Genomic DNA, 23,837 nt, shown 5'->3' with positions numbered 1-23,837 from the left:
GCTTTATTGGTTTATTTGTGTTTGGCCCACATGTTGAGAGTGCCATGTGACAACATATGACAATTTGTTGTCACGTGAGAAGAAGAAGTTGGATTTCTTAAATCCCTAAATTGAAAACATTCAAGGTTAGAGAACAACAACACAAAACCAACAACAGTAGCAGCATAAGTTCAAGACGGCAGCAGTACCAAGAGAGAAGAAGAGATTTCAAGCTTCTAAGTGATAATAAGTGTGTAGCAAAGTTGCTTGTTTTAAGCTACAACTTAAGTATGTGTTTTCTATCACTTAGTTAGTTTTTCTTTGTTGTTTAAATCTCTCTCTAGGTTGTGTTAGTTTACCCATTTGTGTGGAAGTTGAGTTGTTGTTTGATTCCACCTTAGGTGATGATTATTGGTGTTCCTAGTGTTTACTAGAAGAATATTTGTGTACCCATTATTAATTTATATAGTGGAAGATTTATCTGGCTTGGCCCGTGGTTTTTTATTCTCTCACATTGAGAGGATTTTCCACGTTAAATTTCGGTGTCTTGCTATTTCTATTTTTTGCTCTGCTTGGAATTTTCTGGTTGTCCATTTAATTGCACAGGTGGTTGGGAGAATTAATTCCGCAATTTTAAAGAGACTATTTAGTCTAGTTTTCCCCAACAATTCGTATCTCTTCCGGTGTTATTTTCATAAAGGAATTGAAAGCTCACCAAGATCCAAAATCTCTATGCCAATATGTGGGACAAGTGGTTTTGGTATAACTATAGTTGTGTGTCCAGTATATGCCATTAACAAAGATAGCGCAGCAATTGATGGTAATACTAATTTTTTGTTCTTTTACATTGACATAAAATCAAAAAAAGAAACAATTCTAGCATTAGTTGACAGTACTCATCGTGGAAGAAAATAATGAAAACTTGTTTACTATTACTCACACTCTCCAAGGGACATTAAGGCCATCGTCGACAAATCCAAGCAATGTCATGAAAGCGACGCATGCTATAACAAGAACAAATATTCATTGAGCATGCCACTGCAAAATCACAATTGCTGATATTTTTAAATGCTCCATTATTCTATTGATGTCATTCCCAAGATATTAGTACTACTGATCATGGTTTTGAATTGTGATGCGCAACTGCAATTGCCGTTGCAATATGAAGAATTTTGAGGTCTCTGAAACGACAAGGCAACCGCAATTTCAATGGCATCAGCTGCATTTTACCGCAATGTAAAAGTTTGCAGCATAATGGCAAGCACAGTTTAAAACCATGGTGCTGAATAGTCAGATTACCATACTTGTAACTTACAGTACACGCACACTTACATTGGAATCGGCTGTGAAGTTGAAACACTGAGATAAGATTACCACAACAAAGAAGACAGGAGCAACAACTATCCCCAATGACTCAGGCCTGCATAGGAAAATTTAGCATAGTAAGAACTTAGTACTAAAAAATTCATTTAGCTGAGTAGAATTTATTCAGTTAGTGGGATAAAGCTTGGTTGATGTTGTAATAGAGTTTTTCATATACCTTCATGACATACTTAAACCAAATAAACCCTAGCTAGAGGTTTGTTCTCTAATTGAACATTAAAGGTGCAATTTCTTAACTTTTACTAATGAGGATTAATAATATTACTTTCACCCTCTTCAATATAATATTTTGACCTAATGAGTTATTCACTACTAGAAAAAGTTTAAATACCGACGGAATTTAGAGACGAAATTTATTTCTTCTCTAATTGAGACAAAATTGGAGACGGAAAAAAGTAGTTAGACACCGAAATTAAAATATATGTATTAGTCACGGATTTTAGAGACGGAAATTTCTGTCTCAACAAAGTTTTGTCTCTAAATCCGTCTCTACTTTATCATTTTTATAATTATAATTGAAAATTAATAGTTGGAGACGGAAATTAGAGACAGAGTTTTGCAGTGTCTAATAATTTTGTCTCTATATCTGTCTCTAATTAGTCAACTTGATATTAAAATAGTCAAACATTTGTCAGAGACAGAATTTATTAGTCAAACATTTCTTAACTTTTACTAATGAGGATTAATAATATTACTTTCACCCTCTTCAATTTAATATTTTGACCTAATGAGTTATTCTTCAACATTACACCACTGAACTTTGAAAGCAACATCTAAGGCATACCCAGTTTGTTGATTAATTTACTAAAAAAATGTAAAATTGCAGAAAGACTCACACTTTAACGTTTCCACGAGGAGTACCCTCCTTGTTAGTATCAAGTCCATAGATACCTCGTTTAAGAAGTAATATAGAGACAACAGGGATCATTCTAACAGTAACAAAGAAACCTGCAAGACTCAATCCAGCATTGAAGATGATGGATCTTCGAAACTCTGAATCGATGGAGTAATGGAAGAAAATAAGGTAAAAGTAAGGAATGGAAAAGAGAGATAGCTTGAAAATAACACCCCATTTGGGAGGTGCAATTGGTGGGTCTGGGACTTGTTGTTGAGGGTTATTGTTTTGTCGTCGAGGATTATTGTTTCGTCTTGGCATTGTTGCGGCTTTCTTTTCTTTTATTCTATTGGTGACAAAGAAACCTGCAAGACTCAATCCAGCATTGATGATGATGGATCATCGAAACTCTGAATCGATGGAGTAATGGAAGAAAATAAGGTAAAAGTAAGGAATGGAAAAGAGAGATAGCTTGAAAATAACACCCCATTTGGGAGGTGCAATTGGTGGGTCTGGGACTTGTTGTTGAGGGTTATTGTTTTGTCGTCGAGGATTATTGTTTCGTCTTGGCATTGTTGCGGCTTTCTTTTCTTTTATTCTATTGGTGACAAAGAAACCTGCAAGACTCAATCCAGCATTGATGATGATGGATCTTCGAAACTCTAAATCGATGGAGTAATGGAAGAAAATAAGGTAAAAGTAAGGAATGGAAAAAAGAGATAGCTTGAAAATAACACCCCATTTGGGAGGTGCAATTGGTGGGTCTGGGACTTGTTGTTGAGGGTTATTGTTTTGTCGTCGAGGATTATTGTATCGTCTTGCCATTGTTGCGGCTTTCTTTTCTTTTATTCTATTGGTGACAAAGAAACCTGCAAGACTCAATCTAGCATTGATGATGATAGATCTTCGAAACTCTGAATCGATGGAGTAATGGAAGAAAATAAGGTAAAAGTAAGGAATGGAAAAGAGAGATTGCTTGAAAATAACACCCCATTTGGGAGGTGCAATTGGTGGGTCTGGGACTTGTTGTTGAGGGTTATTGTTTTGTCGTCGAGGATTATTGTTTCGGCTTGGCATTGTTGCGGCTTTCTTTTCTTTTATTCTATTGGTGACAAAGAAACCAGCAAGACTCAATCCAGCATTGATGATGATGGATCTTTGAAACTCTGAATCGATGGAGTAATGGAAGAAAATAAGGTAAAAGTAAGGAATGGAAAAGAGAGATAGCTCGAATTTGAAGCTAACTTTGGGATGCAAGAAGCCTATGTTGGTTGGTTATACGGATTCGGATCTAGCCGGAAGCTTAGATGATCGAAAATCTACTTCGGGGTATATGGTGACTTTTGCCGGGGGAGCCGTGGCTTGGCAATCAAAGTTGCAAAAGTGTGTTGCACTCTCTACTACGGAGGCCGAGTTTATAGCCGTGGTGGAAGCATCAAAAGAGTTGTTATGGTTGAGGAAATTTGCAATGGAACTTGGTGTGAAACAAGAAAAGTATGTCTTATTTTGTGACAATCAAAGTGCCATTCACTTATCGAAGAATTCTTCCTTTCACTCGAGGTCGAAGCATATTGACGTTCGTTATCATTGGATTCGTGATGCATTAGATTCCAAATTGATGGAGCTTAAGAAAATTCACACTGATGACAATGGTTCGGATATGTTGACGAAGGTGTTGCCTAGAGGAAAGTTTGAATTTTGTCGTATAGAAGCCGGATTGATGTTGCCCTCCAACTAGTCGATCGGGGGAGTTTGTTGGGTATCCCTCCTATTTGGAGGTGTTAATAGCATTTGGGCTTTATTGGTTTATTTGTTTTTGGCCCACATGTTGAGAGTGCCATGTGACAACATGTGACAATTTGTTGTCACGTGAGAAGAAGAAGTTGGATTTCTTAAATCCCTAAATTGAAAACATTCAAGGTTAGAGAACAACAACACAAAACCAACAACAGTAGCAGCATAAGTTTAAGACGGCGGCAGTACCAAGAGAGAAGAAGAGATTTCAAGCTTCTAAGTGATAATGAGTGTGTAGCAAAGTTGCTTGTTTTAAGCTACACCTTAAGTATGTGTTTTCTATCACTTAGTTAGTTTTTCTTTGTTGTTTAAATCTCTCTCTAGGTTGTGTTAGTTTACCCATTTGTGTGAAAGTTGAGTTGTTGTTTGATTCAACCTTAGATGATGATAATTGGTGTTCCTAGTGTTTACTAGAAGAATATTTGTGTATCCATTATTAATTTATATAGTGGAAGATTTATCTGGCTTGGCCCGTGGTTTTTTATTCTCTCACATTGAGAGGATTTTCCACGTTAAATTTCGGTGTCTATTTATTTCTATTTTTTGCTCTGCTTGGAATTTTCTGGTTGTCCATTTAATTGCACAGGTGGTTGGGAGAATTAATTCCGCAATTTTAAAGAGACTATTTAGTGTAGTTTTCCCCAACAAAGTGGTATCTAGAGCACTGGTTTGATTTGTGCAACAATGGAGACGGACACAACTAGGATGGTGAGTTTGAATGGATCCAACTATAATGTTTGGAAAGGGAAGATGGAAGATTTGCTTTATGTTAAAGGTTTTCACTTGCCGGTTTTCTCTAATGAAAAACCCGATGGAAAGAGTGGTGAAGAATGGAATTTGTTGCATAGACAAGTTTGTGGTTACATTCGTCAATGGGTGGATGATGATGTTTTGAATCATGTGAGCTCGGTGACTCATGCTCGCTCTCTTTGGACCAAACTTGAGGAGTTGTATGCAAGAAAGACGGGTAACAATAAGTTGTTCTTGTTCAAGCAATTGATGTCTTTGAGGTATAGTGATGGTTCACCAATGACCGATCACTTGAACACTTTCCAAGGGATTCTAAATCAATTGTCGGAGATGAAACTTATTTTTGATGATGAAATTCAAGGTTTGTGGCTTCTTGGTACTTTGCCTAATTCTTGGGAGACTTTTAGGACATCCTTGTCTAACTCCGCTCCGAATGGTATAATCTCAATGGACTTGGCTAAAAGTAGTGTATTGAATGAGGAGTTGAGGCGTAAGTCACAAGGTTCTTCTTCACATTCCGAGGTGTTGGTTACCGAATCAAGGGGGAGACAACAAAGTAGAGGTCCAAGTAATCGTGGGACATCACGTGATAAATCACAAGGAGGCTCTAATAGATTCTCTAATATTGAGTGTCATCATTGCGGAGAAAAGGGAGACATAAAAAGGTTTTGCCGGAAGTTGAAAAGGGAAAACAAGAAGAAGGGCTACAACAACAACAATAAAAAGGAAGGTAACAATAATGAAGATGTTGCTATTGTTGATGATTTCTTTATTGTTTGTGATAATTGTGTAGAGAATATCAATCTATCATGTGATGAGATGGATTGGGTGGTTGATAGTGGTGCTTCCACTCATGCAACCTCGAGACGTGATCTTTTTTCAACTTACGAGACCGGTGACTTTGGAGTTGTTCGTATGGGGAATAATGGGCAAGCTAATGTCATTGGAATTGGAGATATTTGTGTCGAAACTAGCAATGAGACTACTCTAGTTCTCAAAGGCGTGAAACATATTCCGGAGCTTCGATTCAATCTTCTATCCGTTGGTGAGTTGGATAATGAAGGATATGATAATTCTTTTTCGGAAAATGAATGGAAGCTAAAGAAAGGCTCAATGGTGGTTGCTAAAGGAAAAAAGAATTCGAATTTGTATGTTGTTCAACTTGGGGTTTCAAAGTGCTACATCAACACTTGTGACAATGATAGCTCATCCGAATTATGGCACAAGCGTTTGGGTCATATGAGTGAAAAAGGTTTGAGCATTTTGGCAAAGAAGAATGTGTTGCATGGTGTTTCCGATGCGAAGTTGAGAAAATGTTCGCATTGTTTGGCGGGTAAGCAAAGACGAGTTTCCTTTAAGTCATCCGAACCAAAGAGGAAATCGGAAGTGTTGGATTTAGTACATTCCGATGTGTGTGGTCCAATGAAGACACGGTCACTTGGTGGTGCTTATTACTTTGTGACTTTCATTGATGATTATTCTCGGAAAACATGGGCTTATACTTTGAAGACGAAAGATCAAGTGTTAGATACCTTCAAGTCGTTTCAAGCGTCGGTTGAAAGGGAAACGGGGAAAAAGCTCAAGTGTATCCGAACCAATAACGGGGGAGAGTATGTTGGTCCTTTCGACAAGTATTGTCAAGATCAAGGTATACGTCATCAAAAGTCTCCTCCAAAGACACCACAATTGAATGGGTTAGCCGAAAGAATGAATAGAACTTTGGTTGAAAGGATGAGATGTTTACTTTCTCAATCAATGTTGCCGAAATACTTTTGGGGAGAAGCATTGAACACTGTTGTACATCTTTTGAACCTCACTCCATGTGTTCCGTTGAAGTTTGATGTTCCAAATCATGTTTGGAATGGTAAAGAAGTTTCCTACGACCATCTTCGGGTGTTTGGGTGCATGGCTTATGTGCATATTCCGAAGGATGAGAGATCTAAATTGGATGAGAAGTCAAAGAAATGTGTGTTTGTTGGGTATGGACTTGATGAGTTTGGGTATCGTTTCTTTGATCCAGTTCAACGGAAGCTTATTCGTAGTCGTGATGTTGTATTCATGGAGGATTATACCATTGAGGACATCGACAAAGTTGAGAATAAAGATCCGACTTTTGAAGACGAAGAAATTGTTGATATAGGCTCAACTACTATTGCTCCTACCCCTATCATTTTCGAAGATGCTCCAATTGAAAATCAAGGTATGGATTTAAATGTTGATAATGTTTTAAATCCTAATGATGTTGTTGATGTAGGTGCTACAAATGATGTTGTTGAAAATGAGGTAGTTCAAGAAGTTGCCTCTAATGAGTTGAGGCGGTCTACTCGTGATAAAAGGTCTTCCGTTCGATACCCCTCGAACGAGTATGTTTTTCTTACCGATGGTGGAGAACCCGAAAACTTTAAAGAAGTTTTGGAGGATGAGAACAAAAAGGAGTGGATGGATGCCATGGAGGATGAAATGCAATCACTTCGTGAGAATAATACCTTTGAGTTAGTGAAGTTGCCAAAGGGTAAGAGAGCATTGAAGAATAGATGGGTTTATCGGATTAAGCAAGATGAGTGTACTTCTCAAAGAAGATACAAGGCTCGCTTGGTGGTAAAAGGTTTTAAACAACGAGAAGGTATTGACTTTGGTGAGATTTTTGCTCCGGTTGTGAAGATGCAATCTATTCGAATGGTTCTTGGGCTAGCCGCTAGTCTTGATTTGGAAGTAGAGAAAATGGACGTGAAGACGACTTTCCTTCACGGTGATCTACATGAAGAAATTTACATGGAGCAACCAGATGGATTCCGAGAGAAGGGCAAGGAAGACTATGTTTGCAAATTGGTAAAGAGTCTTTATGGTTTGAAACAAGCACCTCGCCAATGGTATCAAAAATTCAACTCGGTGATGATTGAACATGGGTACAAGATGACTAAGGCCGATCATTGTGTGTTTTTCCGGAATTTATCCGAAGATGATTTTATTATTCTCTTACTTTATGTGGATGATATGCTAATTGTTGGAAAGAATATTTCAAGAATTAGAGAGTTGAAGAACACTTTGAGTGAATCTTTTTCTATGAAGGATTTAGGAGCGGCTCGGAAAATTCTTGGTATTGAAATTGTTCGAGATCGAAATGAGAAGAAGTTGTACTTATCACAAGAAAAGTATGTGGAGAAAGTCCTTCGGCGTTTTAGTATGGATAAGGCTAAAGCGGTGAGCATTCCACTTGCTTCTCATTTCAAGCTTAGCCATAAACTATGTCCATCTACGGATCAAGAAAAGTTGAGTATGAAGAGCATTCCGTACTCGTCGGCCGTTGGTAGTTTGATGTATGCTATGGTTTGTACAAGACCCGATATTGCTCATGTCGTGGGAGTGGTTAGTCGTTATCTCTCAAATCCGGGAAAAGTTCATTGGGAGGCCGTGAAGTGGGTGATGAGATATTTGCGTGGCTCGTCGAATTTGAAGCTAACTTTGGGATGCAAAAAGCCTATGTTGGTTGGTTATACGGATTCGGATCTAGCCGGAAGCTTAGATGATCGAAAATCTACTTCGGGGGTATATGGTGACTTTTGCCGGGGAGCCGTGGCTTGGCAATCAAAGTTGCAAAAGTGTGTTGCACTCTCTACTACGGAGGCCGAGTTTATAGCCGTGGTGGAAGCATCAAAAGAGTTGTTATGGTTGAGGAAATTTGCAATGGAACTTGGTGTGAAACAAGAAAAGTATGTCTTATTTTGTGACAATCAAAGTGTCATTCACTTATCGAAGAAATCTTCCTTTCACTCGAGGTCGAAGCATATTGACGTTCGTTATCATTGGATTCGTGATGCATTAGATTCCAAATTGATGGAGCTTGAGAAAATTCACACCGATGACAATGGTTCGGATATGTTGACGAAGGTGTTGCCTAGAGGAAAGTTTGAATTTTGTCGTATGGAAGCCGGATTGATGTTGCCCTCCAACTAGTCGGTCGGGGGAGTTTGTTGGGTATCCCTCCTATTTGGAGGTGTTAATAGCATTTGGGCTTTATTGGTTTATTTGTTTTTGGCCCACATGTTGAGAGTGCCATGTGACAACATGTGACAATTTGTTGTCACGTGAGAAGAAGAAGTTGGATTTCTTAAATCCCTAAATTGAAAACATTCAAGGTTAGAGAACAACAACACAAAACCAACAACAGTAGCAGCATAAGTTCAAGACGGCGGCAGTACCAAGAGATAAGAAGAGATTTCAAGCTTCTAAGTGATAATGAGTGTGTAGCAAAGTTGTTTGTTTTAAGCTACAACTTAAGTATGTGTTTTCTATCACTTAGTTAGTTTTTCTTTGTTGTTTAAATCTCTCTCTAGGTTGTGTTAGTTTACCCATTTGTGTGGAAGTTGAGTTGTTGTTTGATTCCACCTTAGGTGATGATTATTGGTGTTCCTAGTGTTTACTAGAAGAATATTTGTGTACCCATTATTAATTTATATAGTGGAAGATTTATCTGGCTTGGCCCGTGGTTTTTTATTCTCTAACATTGAGAGGATTTTCCACGTTAAATTTCGGTGTCTTGCTATTTCTATTTTTTGCTCTGCTTGGAATTTTCTGGTTGTCCATTTAATTGCACAGGTGGTTGGGAGAATTAATTCCAGCATTGATGATGATGGATCTTCGAAACTCTGAATCGATGGAGTAATGACAGAAAATAAGGTAAAAGTAAGGAATGGAAAAGAGAGATAGCTTGAAAATAACACCCCATTTGGGAGGTGCAATTGGTGGGTCTGGGACTTGTTGTTGAGGGTTATTGTTTTTTTCGTCGAGGATTATTGTTTCGTCTTGGCATTGTTGCGGTTTTCTTTTCTTTTATTCTATTGGTGACTAAGAAACCTGCAAGACTCAATCCAGCAATGATGATGATGGATCTTCGAAACTCTGAATCGATGGAGTAATGGAAGAAAATAAGGTAAAAGTAAGGAATGGAAAAGAGAGATAACTTGAAAATAACACCCCATTTGGGAGGTGCAATTGATGGGTCTGGGACTTGTTGTTGAGGGTTATTGTTTTGTCGTCGAGGATTATTGTTTCGTCTTGGCATTGTTGCGGCTTTCTTTTCTTTTATTCTATTGGTGACAAAGAAACCTGCAAGACTCAATCCAGCATTGATGATGATGGATCTTCGAAACTCTGAATCGATGGAGTAATGGAAGAAAATAAGGTAAAAGTAAGGAATGGAAAAGAGAGATAGCTTGAAAATAACACCCCATTTGGGAGATGCAATTGGTGGGTCTGGGACTTTTTGTTGAGGGTTATTGTTTTGTCGTCGAGGATTATTGTTTCGTCTTGGCATTGTTGCGGCTTTCTTTTCTTTTATTCTATTGGTGACAAAGAAACTTGCAAGACTCAATCCAGCATTGATGATGATGGATCTTCGAAACTCTGAATCGATGGAGTAATGGAAGAAAATAAGGTAAAAGTTAGGAATGGAAAAGAGAGATAGCTTGAAAATAACACCCCATTTGGGAGGTGCAGTTGGTGGGTCTGGGACTTGTTGTTGAGGGTTATTGTTTTGTCGTCGAGGATTATTGTTTCGTCTTGGCATTGTTGCGGCTTTCTTTTCTTTTATTCTATTGGTGAATTTCATCTTAGCCGATTTTATAGGGTTGAATTATGACAGTCTCTCCACCATTTCTTGGGCCTCTTGTTATTCAAGTTTTTGATTGGGATCACCCACCGTTTATATCCACGCACTAAGACCAACAATGTTGCTGGGTGTAACGGGGTGCATTAAGAAGTTCCGCGCCGGTTGCGAGATCACTGTGTTTATAAGTGAGGACAGATGTTGTTGTTGTAACCCTAATCGACCGACTGATATTCTATTATACGCTCTTCGTTCCTTTTTATTTGTCGTTTTAGAAAGTGTATTTTTGTACCTTATCTTCTTATTATATACCCTAATTTTATTTTATTTTTTGGAATATGTTATGTACAAAAAAAATAGGAACAAAACAAAAACAAACAAAAACATAGGAACAAAAAAAAAACAATAAAAAGATTATATGAAAAAATTTAGTAAAGAAAAAAAAATACATACAGTAAAAAAATTATATAAGATTTAGTCAATATAAAAAAAAGGAATAGGAGGTATATTAGAGAAAACATAACCTTAAACTATCAAAACGATAAATAATTTGAAACAAATATTTTTTTCTAAAACTACAAATAAAAATGAACGGAGGGAGTATACATTACGAGATTTCCACATAGCTCTCTCGTGCATCGCTTACGTGACATTCAACTAAATCTTTTCTAACGCGTTTTATTATTAAAAAAAGGATTTAATTGATATGCACCGACGGTGTAAAATAATTTTACACTATCAACCAATACCAACCATGTTTTCCGTCACATCACCCCACTTTACCCCACTTTCTTGACATGACATGGCAAAATGATGGTTATTTATTAGACGATGGTGTAAAACTATTTTACACCGTCGATGCATATCAATTAAACTCTTAAAAAAAAATTTCGATTAGAGAGCTTGCTTACATGACATCTCTATCTCTATAATATACATTAAGAGTTATTATTAAAAAAAAATTGATTAGAGAGTTTGCTTACATGACATGTCTATAATATACATTATGAGATTTCTACTCAGCTGTTATGTTCATTTTCTATAGAAACTAGTATCCAGACCCGTGCCAAGCACGGGTAAAAATGCGTTTGTAAATTTATTGACTTATAAATAATATATTTTATTTTAAATTGAAAAATTTTAATTTTAATTTCTAATTGGAATATAACTAATGACAACTACATAAATATTTACAATTTTATATAATTTAATAATTAAAATAATACTATGTGATAAAAACTAACTGTAAAATTTATGTAGCGTCATATATTTTCTTAGGGAAGATTCATATGGTTCGTATTTTTTTATCAAATTAAAAATGTATCATAATTATTATTTCTATTATTCTCCACTAAAGAATTATAAAGTTGATGGAAAATAATTTCTCTATGAGATATATGAAAGAAAATTTGAGGTGGATATGAACATAAAAAAATGTTTTTATCAATATATGAGTAGAAATATATACTACAATATAAATAATAAAAAAATTGATTCTCGTATTAATATTTAAGTGAAAATACAGGTTCCGGTTGAAATTTAAAAAAATAGTATCCCTATTAATATATGACTAAAAATATAGATTCCATGAAAATTATAAAATAAATAGGTTATATGAGTAAAAATATAGATATAAGTAGGATTTATAAAATAAAAAGTCATCCGTATAAATGCATAAGTTGAAACATGTGTTCCCGTAGAAATTACATTAAAAAATAGGTCATCGTATTAATATAACTTGAAATATAGGCCACATAGAAATTTAAAAAAGTAGAAATATGAACTAAAATAGATCCCATATTAATATATGAAAAAAATATAAATTTATGAAGTAATTAAAAAAATAGCCCCCGTATATTAATATGAGTAAAAATATATAGATTTTGTAAAATTTACAACAAAAAAAGGTCTTCATATTAATATATATTAAGTTCTCGTAGAAATTACATTAAAAAAATAGTCGTTCGTATTAATATGTGAGTAGAAATATATGTACCCATAAGCATCCGTATTAATATATAAATAGAAATATATGCACATTTTTCGTGTTATTTTTATTTGAAAAATACTTATTATCGCCTGAGAGATTTCGTGAAGCGATCGCGAATGACAAGTGGTCTATTTCATTTTTTTATTTCATGCCTCTTTTTCTTTTTGGTAGTTTTGTTTTTACCCATCGCTTCTTCCTCTTGGTTCCCTCCTCGTCTTAATTAGAAATTTCCATTTCCATTTGATTTTAATTTTAACCTCTTTGATCCAACATATACATCAATCTCTTAGCACCACTCTATAGACTCCAATTCACTTATAATCGCATATGGGGATCCAAACACAGATTCTATAGAGATGGAATAGTGATTGCTTTATTATACATCATCCTATAGAAAATCATAAATCAAACAAATTTTTAAACAACATTGTATTATACTTCTCTGGTCCAATATATAAGAAAAATATTACTTTTTAGATTTATTATAGAATGATGTATCTAGGCAATATTACTGTTTAAAATTTACTATTTAAAATTTACATGTTTTTTAATTTACTTTTTTTTTATTCCAATTCCAATTTAACATATGCATAAACTTTTATAGGAATTCAATAATTAATATACAAACTTATAAAAGAATGAGAGAATCTCAAATATTGCAATCAATATCAATATTTAATACACAAACTTCTAAAAAAGACAAGAATCTCGTAAAATCGGAATCAATTTATTATTTTTTTTATAATAAATCGGAATCAATTTAATGCTAATAATGTATGACAAAAAAAATATCAAAAGTATCATAAAATAAATAAAAGTATTAATTTAATTTTTTTATTAAAATAAATAATTTAGTATCACAATATTTTGGTGCATTATTAATTAATATAAAATTTAAAATATATGAAAATAAGATGCATCTACGTTTTTCTACAATATTTTACGTCTTTACTTTTCATGCAAATTATGTAAAACTAAAATGTTTTCTTCATTCTTTTCTATAGGAACTAAAATCTTTGTACAGTGATACATGAACACCTAATACTCAATTATATTTTTAAAAAAAACTACAAAAAGAAAGATCAACTTGTTAAAAAAAACATAAAAGAAAAGGTATAAGAAAAAAAAGATACAATAATGATAAACTCAATATCACTGAGAAAATACATTATTTGATTAATTTGTTGGAAGATTCATCAATAAGTACACATATGCTCCATTTTTTTCTCGTGTGTACATTTTCACTATACTCCATTTTGTATCCAAAACATTATTATTGATAAAGTAATATAAGCAATATTTTGTCAATAAAAAAATTACAATTGTTAAAAACAATTGAGTTTGATCTTGGTTCAGTTAATTTTGTGAGAATGTGATGCATATTTTCTTTCTTCTCAATTGGCCTCCTGTCAAAAATAAAATAAAATAGGACTAATGAATTAAAAAATATATAATCACCAAAAGAAAATTTATAAAAAGAAAACTCTGAATAGTAAAAAAGCAACATAAGAATTCACAAAAAAAGAACAACATAAAAAATGCTCGACAATGAAGAAGTAAAAGAAGCAATTCATTAGCTTTCTTTGTGATAGTAATGTACAAAACTTTAGATCATAAATTGTATCGAATCTCAAATAAACTATAAAAGTGATGTCTATGAGTAAAGAAATGCACCAACTCTTTTTTTTTAAAAATAATCAACAAACTCTTTTCACCATGAAAACAATGATTTTCAATTACCACTACAAGAAAATATCAGATTAGCTACGAAAAGTTCCCTACCAAATCTAGTTGTGGTTAATTTCAAGTTACAAAAGTGACTTTTTACTACAAATAGTACTTTTTAAAGGTTATTACTAGTATATTTACTAATTGATCAAAAATCACCTTTTTTTTTATTCCAAAAAATAAAAATAAAGAAAAAAAATCAGAACGAAGAGAAACTCTCTCTCCGAATAGTGTTAGAAACTTCTCTCTCTCATCTCCGAAACTCGATCGGAAACCGCTCTCATCTCCGAAACTCGATTGGAAACCGCTCTCATCTCCGATCAAATTCCTTCATCTATATTCTATCTGTATCTCGGTTCGATTGTTCATCTGAGTTTCCGTCATCGTTCTCAGAGATATGTTTCTTCTTCTTCAACACCAAATCGATATTCCTTCATCTATATTCTAACTAATTGCGATGCCACACATAAGAAGGTTTGATTCTTCTTCTCCAACACCAAATCGATATGCATTATTACGGTTTGATTTTCTTTTCTCTCTGTCTCCGATCGATCTAATTTTTTGTCCGATTTTCTTTGTTCTCCATCTCAATTTGCTTCTCTGTTTCTAATTGATCTACATTTAGATCCATTTTTGCATCTCTGATTTTATGTAATCGCATTTCTTTGTCTCCAATTGATTTTTCTACATTTTGTCTCGGATAGATTTTGACTTTTGTTCAATATTCTTGGTTGCATTCATCTTGGAATGTTTATCTTAGGGTTCACAATATCAATAATCCTTTCTCAATATGATTTGTTTATATAATCTATGTAATGTGATTCAACTTCATCTATGTAATGTGATTCAACTTCATCTAACCCGTGCTTTTTTGTAATATCAAGTATTATTATCTTGTCACATTTTACTGATTGTGTATGAATGAAACAGGTAACATAAACACATTGGCTGGAAATGTACCTCCGAAAGCTAACCTCGGTGACTTGAGGGGGCTTGAATGGGCTTAAAAGTTCTTCGATGAGAAGATGAAGCAGGAAAGAGACTTGCTCAGGTAATGAGACTCTGTTTGGATTAACTTGTTTGAGTCTATCTACTGACATAACTATTTGTGAGAGCTTATGAAAACAGTTTGACTTTATTTTATCTTTTGTTATAGAAATAGCTTATGCATAACCAAACATGGCCTAATAGCAATAACACTTGAGGAATTTGATTGTAAAAATTTCATGAATCATTGGAAGTATCTTCATATGTATGGCTGTTTTTGTTTTCGATGTAGGTTGTAAGTGATCCAAACTTAACCAAATCTGGTGTTTACTGGAGCTGGAATAAAGCTTCTGCTTCATTTGAAAACCAGCTATCTCAAGAGGTCAGCATTTGTTCCTACACCTTCCTTTGTAAGTTATTGATTTGGTTATTCACTGTTACCACAATTGATATAGACTTAACCAGTTATGATAAATTATATGAATGATCATTTATGTGAGAATTTTTTTTCATTGAATAATAAAATGTAGGGATGATTGACATATAGTAGATGCTTCTTTCATTTCATGTTGACATAGCATGAAGTTGTTTTTTAGTTTCTCTCTTTTATTTTCTATTTCATTTATATTATTGATGCATCACAGGACACATCTAGTTGTTTACGTTTGTAATAGTTGATGAATTTTTGTTGCTTTATTTCTTCTTTGATCATCAATCTTAGTAACCTCTTCCACTTTTTCTTTACCCTTATGTGACTGGTGGTAGTGTGGCCTTCTGTTTTTCCAATTCCATGATTATTTTTTAGTTTGAGTGGCTTTTGGTTTTCTATTGGATGAAGTGAATGGTGTCCTTATTGTACTCCTCCTTATGGTTATCTAAGACATATCTTCTCAATTTGGCATGATTGCAGTACATGCAGCAACCAAAACAGAGAACACAAAACAAATGCTTAAGAAAATGTGAGACTCTTGTCATGGAAGACAAGACCACTTTTGGAGGTGAGACAACTTTTTCTGAGCTTTGATCAAATTTATTAGGATTTTATTTGGCATTTTGATTTTTGAATACTTCTCTTGATATGAATTGTTAACATATTTTGTATATATTGTATCTAATACTGGAAGGGATCTCAGTTAGGACTTGAAACTATAAGTTAGGATCTCAGTTAACAAATTCAAAGTAACACATTTTATATTGACTTATGCTTCACAACTATATATTTGCACAATGCTTATGTTCGTTGTATTGATTTGCAGGAAGTTAAATTGGTTAAGAACGACATCAGGGAACTTGGGCACTGCATATTGATTTGCACAACGCTCATGATATATCTACAAGTTGATAAATAAGCAGGGTAGATAAGTCATGTAGATACTAGTTCTAAATTCTAGGATATTTAGCTAGAGATTTATTGTTGTAACAATATCCTAGCGCTTTAGCTAGGAAACACAAACTTTTGAACACTATTTAACTAGGTATTAAATGGGAACTAGCTAGGATATTCTTTATATTAGTTGCAAATTAGCTAGGAAATATTTTGATAGGTGATTTGCCGCCCAATCCATGCTACGCCCTATATGACAGCTAATTCACAACAAATCGGTAGCTAACTCTGTTTTACTAGAGATTAGCTACGAGTTAGCTACAAACATCATCGTAGCTAATCCCGTATTTTCTTGTAGTGTACTATTTAAGAAATCAAATACTAATTCACTACTAAGAAATCTATAATCACAAGTGTGGTCAGAAACAAAATAAAAACAAAAAGAAAATACAAAAATCATTTAAATCAATGAAAGCAATTGAATAGTAAACATCATCATATAATGCTTGAAAATTATGATATTTTCTTACCTCAAACTTAATCATGCATTGCCTTGCACCACTCAAAACTTCACCCCATCTGGAACCCTTAACCTGTGAAGAAAATAACAAAATTATTTCAAAACTATAATGATAAATATATATATTCTAACAAATCATATATATATGCTCTACACATAATTTTTTAAGCGGAGGTTCTATAATTAAATTGAAAAAAAATTAAGAATACAAAAAGCGTAGATACAAAACTCATATAATTCAGAAATAATAAACTAAATAAAGACTATTGTGCAACAAAAAAAGAGACACTTAAAGACTGATGACCAATGTAAAATGTTTGTTGGTTAATATCTTTTTATAGATGTAGGAATTAGGGTTTTGTTGAATATGTGTAGTACAATTTTTAAGGTAGTACCATCTTTAATGTAACACTACAAGAAAATACGGGATTAGCTACGATGATGTTTGTAGCTAACTCGTAGCTAATCTCTAGTAAAACAGAGTTAGCTACCGATTTGTTGTGAATTAGCTGTCATATAGGGCGTAGCATGGATTGGGCGGCAAATCACCTATCAAAATATTTCCTAGCTAATTTGCAACTAATATAAAGAATATCCTAGCTAGTTCCCATTTAATACCTAGTTAAATAGTGTTCAAAAGTTTGTGTTTCCTAGCTAAAGCGCTAGGATATTGTTACAACAATAAATCTCTAGCTAAATATCCTAGAATTTAGAACTAGTATCTACATGACTTATCTACCCTGCTTATTTATCAACTTGTAGATATATCATGAGCGTTGTGCAAATCAATATGCAGTGCCCAAGTTCCCTGATGTCGTTCTTAACCAATTTAACTTCCTGCAAATCAATACAACGAACATAAGCATTGTGCAAATATATAGTTGTGAAGCATAAGTCAATATAAAATGTGTTACTTTGAATTTGTTAACTGAGATCCTAACTTATAGTTTCAAGTCCTAACTGAGATCCCTTCCAGTATTAGATACAATATATACAAAATATGTTAACAATTCATATCAAGAGAAGTATTCAAAAATCAAAATGCCAAATAAAATCCTAATAAATTTGATCAAAGCTCAGAAAAAGTTGTCTCACCTCCAAAAGTGGTCTTGTCTTCCATGACAAGAGTCTCACATTTTCTTAAGCATTTGTTTTGTGTTCTCTGTTTTGGTTGCTGCATGTACTGCAATCATGCCAAATTGAGAAGATATGTCTTAGATAACCATAAGGAGGAGTACAATAAGGACACCATTCACTTCATCCAATAGAAAACCAAAAGCCACTCAAACTAAAAAATAATCATGGAATTGGAAAAACAGAAGGCCACACTACCACCAGTCACATAAGGGTAAAGAAAAAGTGGAAGAGGTTTCTAAGATTGATGATCAAAGAAGAAATAAAGCAACAAAAATTCATCAACTATTACAAACGTAAACAACTAGATGTGTCCTGTGATGCATCAATAATATAAATGAAATAGAAAATAAAAGAGAGAAACTAAAAAACAACTTCATGCTATGTCAACATGAAATGAAAGAAGCATCTACTATATGTCAATCATCCCTACATTTTATTATTCAATGAAAAAAAATTCTCACATAAATGATCATTCATATAATTTATCATAACTGGTTAAGTCTATATCAATTGTGGTAACAGTGAATAACCAAATCAATAACTTACAAAGGAAAGTGTAGGAACAAATGCTGACCTCTTGAGATAGCTGGTTTTCAAATGAAGCAGAAGCTTTATTCCAGCTCCAGTAAACACCAGATTTGGTTAAGTTTGGATCACTTACAACCTACATCGAAAACAAAAACAGCCATACATATGAAGATACTTCCAATGATTCATGAAATTTTTACAATCAAATTCCTCAAGTGTTATTGCTATTAGGCCATGTTTGGTTATGCATAAGCTATTTCTATAACAAAAGATAAAATAAAGTCAAACTGTTTTCATAAGCTCTCACAAATAGTTATGTCAGTAGATAGACTCAAACAAGTTAATCCAAACAGAGTCTCATTACCTGAGCAAGTCTCTTTCCTGCTTCATCTTCTCATCGAAGAACTTTTAAGCCCATTCAAGCCCCCTCAAGTCACCGAGGTTAGCTTTCGGAGGTACATTTCCAGCCAATGTGTTTATGTTACCTGTTTCATTCATACACAATCAGTAAAATGTGACAAGATAATAATACTTGATATTACAAAAAAGCACGGGTTAGATGAAGTTGAATCACATTACATAGATGAAGTTGAATCACATTACATAGATTATATAAACAAATCATATTGAGAAAGGATTATTGATATTGTGAACCCTAAGATAAACATTCCAAGATGAATGCAACCAAGAATATTGAACAAAAGTCAAAATCTATCCGAGACAAAATGTAGAAAAATCAATTGGAGACAAAGAAATGCGATTACATAAAATCAGAGATGCAAAAATGGATCTAAATGTAGATCAATTAGAAACAGAGAAGCAAATTGAGATGGAGAACAAAGAAAATCGGACAAAAAATTAGATCGATCGGAGACAGAGAGAAAAGAAAATCAAACCGTAATAATGCATATCGATTTGGTGTTGGAGAAGAAGAATCAAACCTTCTTATGTGTGGCATCGCAATTAGTTAGAATATAGATGAAGGAATATCGATTTGGTGTTGAAGAAGAAGAAACATATCTCTGAGAACGATGACGGAAACTCAGATGAACAATCGAACCGAGATACAGATAGAATATAGATGAAGGAATTTGATCGGAGATGAGAGCGGTTTCCAATCGAGTTTCGGAGATGAGAGCGGTTTCCGATCGAGTTTCGGAGATGAGAGAGAGAAGTTTCTAACACTATTCGGAGAGAGAGTTTCTCTTCGTTCTGATTTTTTTTCTTTATTTTTATTTTTTGGAATAAAAAAAAAGGTGATTTTTGATCAATTAGTAAATATACTAGTAATAACCTTTAAAAAGTACTATTTGTAGTAAAAAGTCACTTTTGTAACTTGAAATTAACCACAACTAGATTTGGTAGGGAACTTTTCGTAGCTAATCTGATATTTTCTTGTAGTGTAAAATAGTGTGAATTGATTATATATCAAAAAATAGGTGATTGATTGCTATTGCCTTATTTGATTTTATTTTTACGAAAATGATTTTTTATCAATGCTTTAATTTGATTGTCATTGTGTTAAACAAAATTATTTTCACGCATTCAATTAGCTTTTCACATATCTAAAAAAATAAAAATTCAATGTAATATAAAACTTCTTCTTGGCCAAAAAAAAAACTTCTTCTCACGTCTTTAATTTAAAAGGTAACTTTAGTAAAAAAAATATAAATAAATTAAAAGGTAGCTAAATTTCACTCATGTTTTATTGCAATTAATTTTGTTCAGATTTTTTATATTATATTTAATCTAAAAAATTGTAGTACCATCATATCATCTATATTACTTTTATTTTATTTATTTTTATATTTTTTTTTTTGAATCAAACAAACTTACTGCATTTCATTAAAAACCAAACGTTCAATACAAAAGGGAATATTCTCAAACCTATGGAAGCTAGCCCAAGAATTGGCCGCCCTAGCAAGAGTATGAGCAACCAAATTCGCTTGCCTCCTAACAAACTTAACCTCAAAGTTTATAAAAGATGACATAAGACTAAGGATATCATGAACAATTGAAAAAAACTCAGAGTTGCCTCTACGCTTCATATGAATGGCCTCTACCAAGACCTTCGAATCACTTTCAAATTGAACTCGATTCAGTCCTCTATTTTTATATTCTTGAGAATATATTAGTTTGTCATTTATTTATTTATGAAGTCCTAATTATACATTTAATTTAATCAATTGAATTATATATATATATATATATATATATATATATATATATATATATATAATATCTTTGGTATTTTGAAGAAAAAAATTTGTTTAAAAAATGTCTTGCACAAAAAAATAATTTATTTGAAGTTACAAATTATTTTAACTTGAACTAATAAGAATTTGAAAATTTGAATTATTTCCTTTTTATGCTCTATTAGAATTTGAATTTTAATTGTTTCCTTTTTAATATCGATATGCAAAAAAATAAATTGAAAAATCATTTAAAGAATTTAATGCATTTGTTGCAAAAACAATATGGGAGAAGAATTACCATGAGAATGCCATGTGTACAACCTCATTTGAAAAAAGGCTCTAAAATAATATTAATATAGATATAGATATAGATATAGATTGCTGAGGTAACATTATTGTTGTTGAATCACTCTCAAATTATTTTTATTTTTTATGTGGAAACTCATTTTTTTTAGAAATTCTCTCAAATATTTTTTATATTTTTTTTAGAAATCATACATCACGAGATTTTTACGTAACTCTTTTGTGTATTGTCAATAAAAATTTCACTAAAATGACAAATTTATTGTAACGTAAGGGACTAACTTAAAACTTTTTAAATGTAGAATAATAAATTAAAATCTAAAATAAATGTAATCAACCACATACAACTTTTCCTTTGATCTTTCTTAAACGGTTTGTCTGCTCATGTGAATGAATTATTCTCATAATTAGTCGAAAATTGCAATCATTGATGTTGATAAATACTATTAAGGAGAACAGGTGTGCATGGTTGCATTCTAAGTACTGATTTTGAATGCAGTTTTAAGGAGAATTGTCGAAAAATATATAAACTTTAAGGAATTTTGAACTTTTGCAGCTGGTCAAGTTGAAGAAGATTGTGAGCCAAATTAATGATCTACTAGCAGCATAAATGGCTAGCTTATGCATTTTGGCTGTAACAAAGGTCCCAATTAAATTTCTAACTATATATCTTATGTGACATATCTTGTATAGTTTGTGCCCTATTTAAATGATGTTAGCTTAGGGAATATTTGGATGGCATTGCTTAGCTAATGTAAGACTTTATAAGGATTTAATTACATGTTGAAGGTTTAAAATTTTACATTTTAGTGGTATTTGACATTTCGTTTACAATTTAAAATAATAATAATGTTCCGTAAGTACGGTTTAGATGGTAAAAGATTATATGAACGTTTGATATGTTGGAAGTTGGAACAAATATTTGAATTCATATCTCTCCGATTATGGCCACTTACAACATCTATAAGAGATGAGTGCTTTTATAGATACACTCCTATCATTTTCGAGTCCTATAATCATTGAAGGTAAAAATGGAAACACGTAGGGTAGGGTACGTGAGAAGAAGGTACGACGACAAAAGAAAATCTTTCATTCAAGAGACAATGTTTTGGGCTTAATGAAGTTATTGGGCCTAAATGGATCGTCCCACATACAGTTGAAAGATAATTTCTGTTCCGACCCCGCCATTCTTTTATACCCCTAAATTTCGGTTAATAAAATCCAAAATTTTCTGAACATTATTTACATGTAATCTTCTTCCTTTACTTCTATGTCCAACACAAGGCTATTAATGATGCACATTATCTGTTTGATGAAATGCCATTGAGATCGAACTACTTGGATTCTTAAACATGGGTTGGAAGAGAAATTTTCCGGTTGAAATTGAAGAGAAGATTGTGGATTAAAATCTGTTATTACTATTTAAAATCCTGTTTTAACAATCAAATCAGATTTTGTAATTATAAACAGCCAATCAGATATGATATTTTTTTATAATTATCATACAATCCATATATAGTTTCTTACAAAAAAAATATACATCCATATATAGTAGATGACTCAATTGAAAGATGCACAAATTAACATTAGAGAGTAGGAGTAAAAAGAAGGTGAAAACCAGAGAAAGATCACGATGCAAGGAAATCAGGTAAGTGACTGAGTCCTTTTTTTTTTTGTAAAAAATGTATGTTTTTCAGTTGAATGAATCAATGGTGATAATGTGTTTATTTGTTACATTTTTTCTTTACTAACCACAAATTATTTATAATTGTAACTTATAGTGTAAAACCGATTGAAATATTGCACCTGCCACGTTAGAATCTCACATAAAGGAGTGATTCATAGTACAGACTACAGAGTGACATAAGATTTAGTGATTCATAGTGTAGCTATAATTACTTGCTACTATAGTCACTACACTTACCGCAGTTAATTTTTATTTTTATTACTGTCAAAATAATCACTAGTTATTTTTTTTAGTAGTTTAGTGGATAATTTTTACTCCTATTACTAACACATTACTCCTATAAATATAGAGAAGTGGATAATTTGAAGTTTAAATTTTAATCACTCCGATGATAACTTTTGATAACTATCAACTAAATTACTTTTAAGGAACAATACTCACTAAATTATTTTAGTCCATTCAATTATAGTGATTTTTAGTTTTAATTGTTGTAAAATTTTGGTTTAAATATTATTTTTTAGATTTCATTTTGGTTAATTTTATATATATATATATATATATATATATATATATATATATATATATATATATATATATATAGGGGTTTTCTAACTTAGACCCTAGTTAGGTCTAAGTTAGCAAGGTGCACCTTTTGAGTTGGACAAAAATACCCATTTTTTTTTTTTGAAACAATAGAGCAACTGGGGCATGTATGTAATTTGCATCATAAAAATATCCTTTTTTTTTTTTTTGAAACAATAGAACAACTATTACATTTTTTAAATTTCTTCCAAATTTCGACCTCATTTTACGTGCGAATCGAATGCCGATTTCAAAAACTAATACCGGAAACCTTTGTAAAATTGAAAAACGATCAAAATCCATATAAGGAACGTCGAGTTTCGTTGAGTATTGAGGGAGATCGAACCGGGTCAAAAACCGGGTCGCACGACCCGTTTCTGCATAAAACGGGTGGGAGGGACGATAAACAGTGCGCGTCGCCCACGCCCACTCTCACCGGCGGCGCGTGGGGGCGCGTGCGGCCTCAGGGAGGCTCTATTTTTTTTTATTTTTTCATAATAAAATAGTAGA

The 23,837-nt window shown here is 32.9% G+C and overlaps 2 long non-coding RNA genes across 4 annotated transcripts; one reads left to right on the top strand and one right to left on the bottom strand.

Annotated features, from left to right (window-relative positions):
- The first annotated feature begins 14,263 nt into the window (after positions 1 to 14,263).
- On the top strand, positions 14,264 to 16,438 carry LOC123906504. Of its 2 annotated transcripts, XR_006808939.1 has the most exons (5): positions 14,264 to 14,538; positions 14,995 to 15,115; positions 15,344 to 15,433; positions 15,962 to 16,049; positions 16,308 to 16,438. It is a non-coding gene; the product is annotated as an uncharacterized LOC123906504 (long non-coding RNA). The 2 variants fall into 2 exon arrangements; XR_006808938.1 differs by lacking the exon at positions 16,308 to 16,438 and having other exon boundaries at positions 15,962 to 16,125.
- Positions 16,439 to 17,601: 1,163 nt separating this feature from the next.
- Positions 17,602 to 19,776, bottom strand: LOC123906503. Of its 2 annotated transcripts, XR_006808937.1 has the most exons (5): positions 19,502 to 19,776; positions 18,925 to 19,045; positions 18,607 to 18,696; positions 17,991 to 18,078; positions 17,602 to 17,732 (listed from the first exon to the last, which is right to left on the bottom strand). It is a non-coding gene; the product is annotated as an uncharacterized LOC123906503 (long non-coding RNA). The 2 variants fall into 2 exon arrangements; XR_006808936.1 differs by lacking the exon at positions 17,602 to 17,732 and having other exon boundaries at positions 17,915 to 18,078.
- Between the last annotated feature and the right edge of the window lie 4,061 nt (positions 19,777 to 23,837).

This window comes from Trifolium pratense, linkage group LG2 (genome assembly GCF_020283565.1).
Source record: "Trifolium pratense cultivar HEN17-A07 linkage group LG2, ARS_RC_1.1, whole genome shotgun sequence".
Classification (NCBI taxonomy): Eukaryota; Viridiplantae; Streptophyta; class Magnoliopsida; order Fabales; family Fabaceae; genus Trifolium; species Trifolium pratense.
The sequence above is the reverse complement of the archived record's forward strand: the minus strand, read 5'-3'. Positions and strand labels throughout refer to the sequence as shown.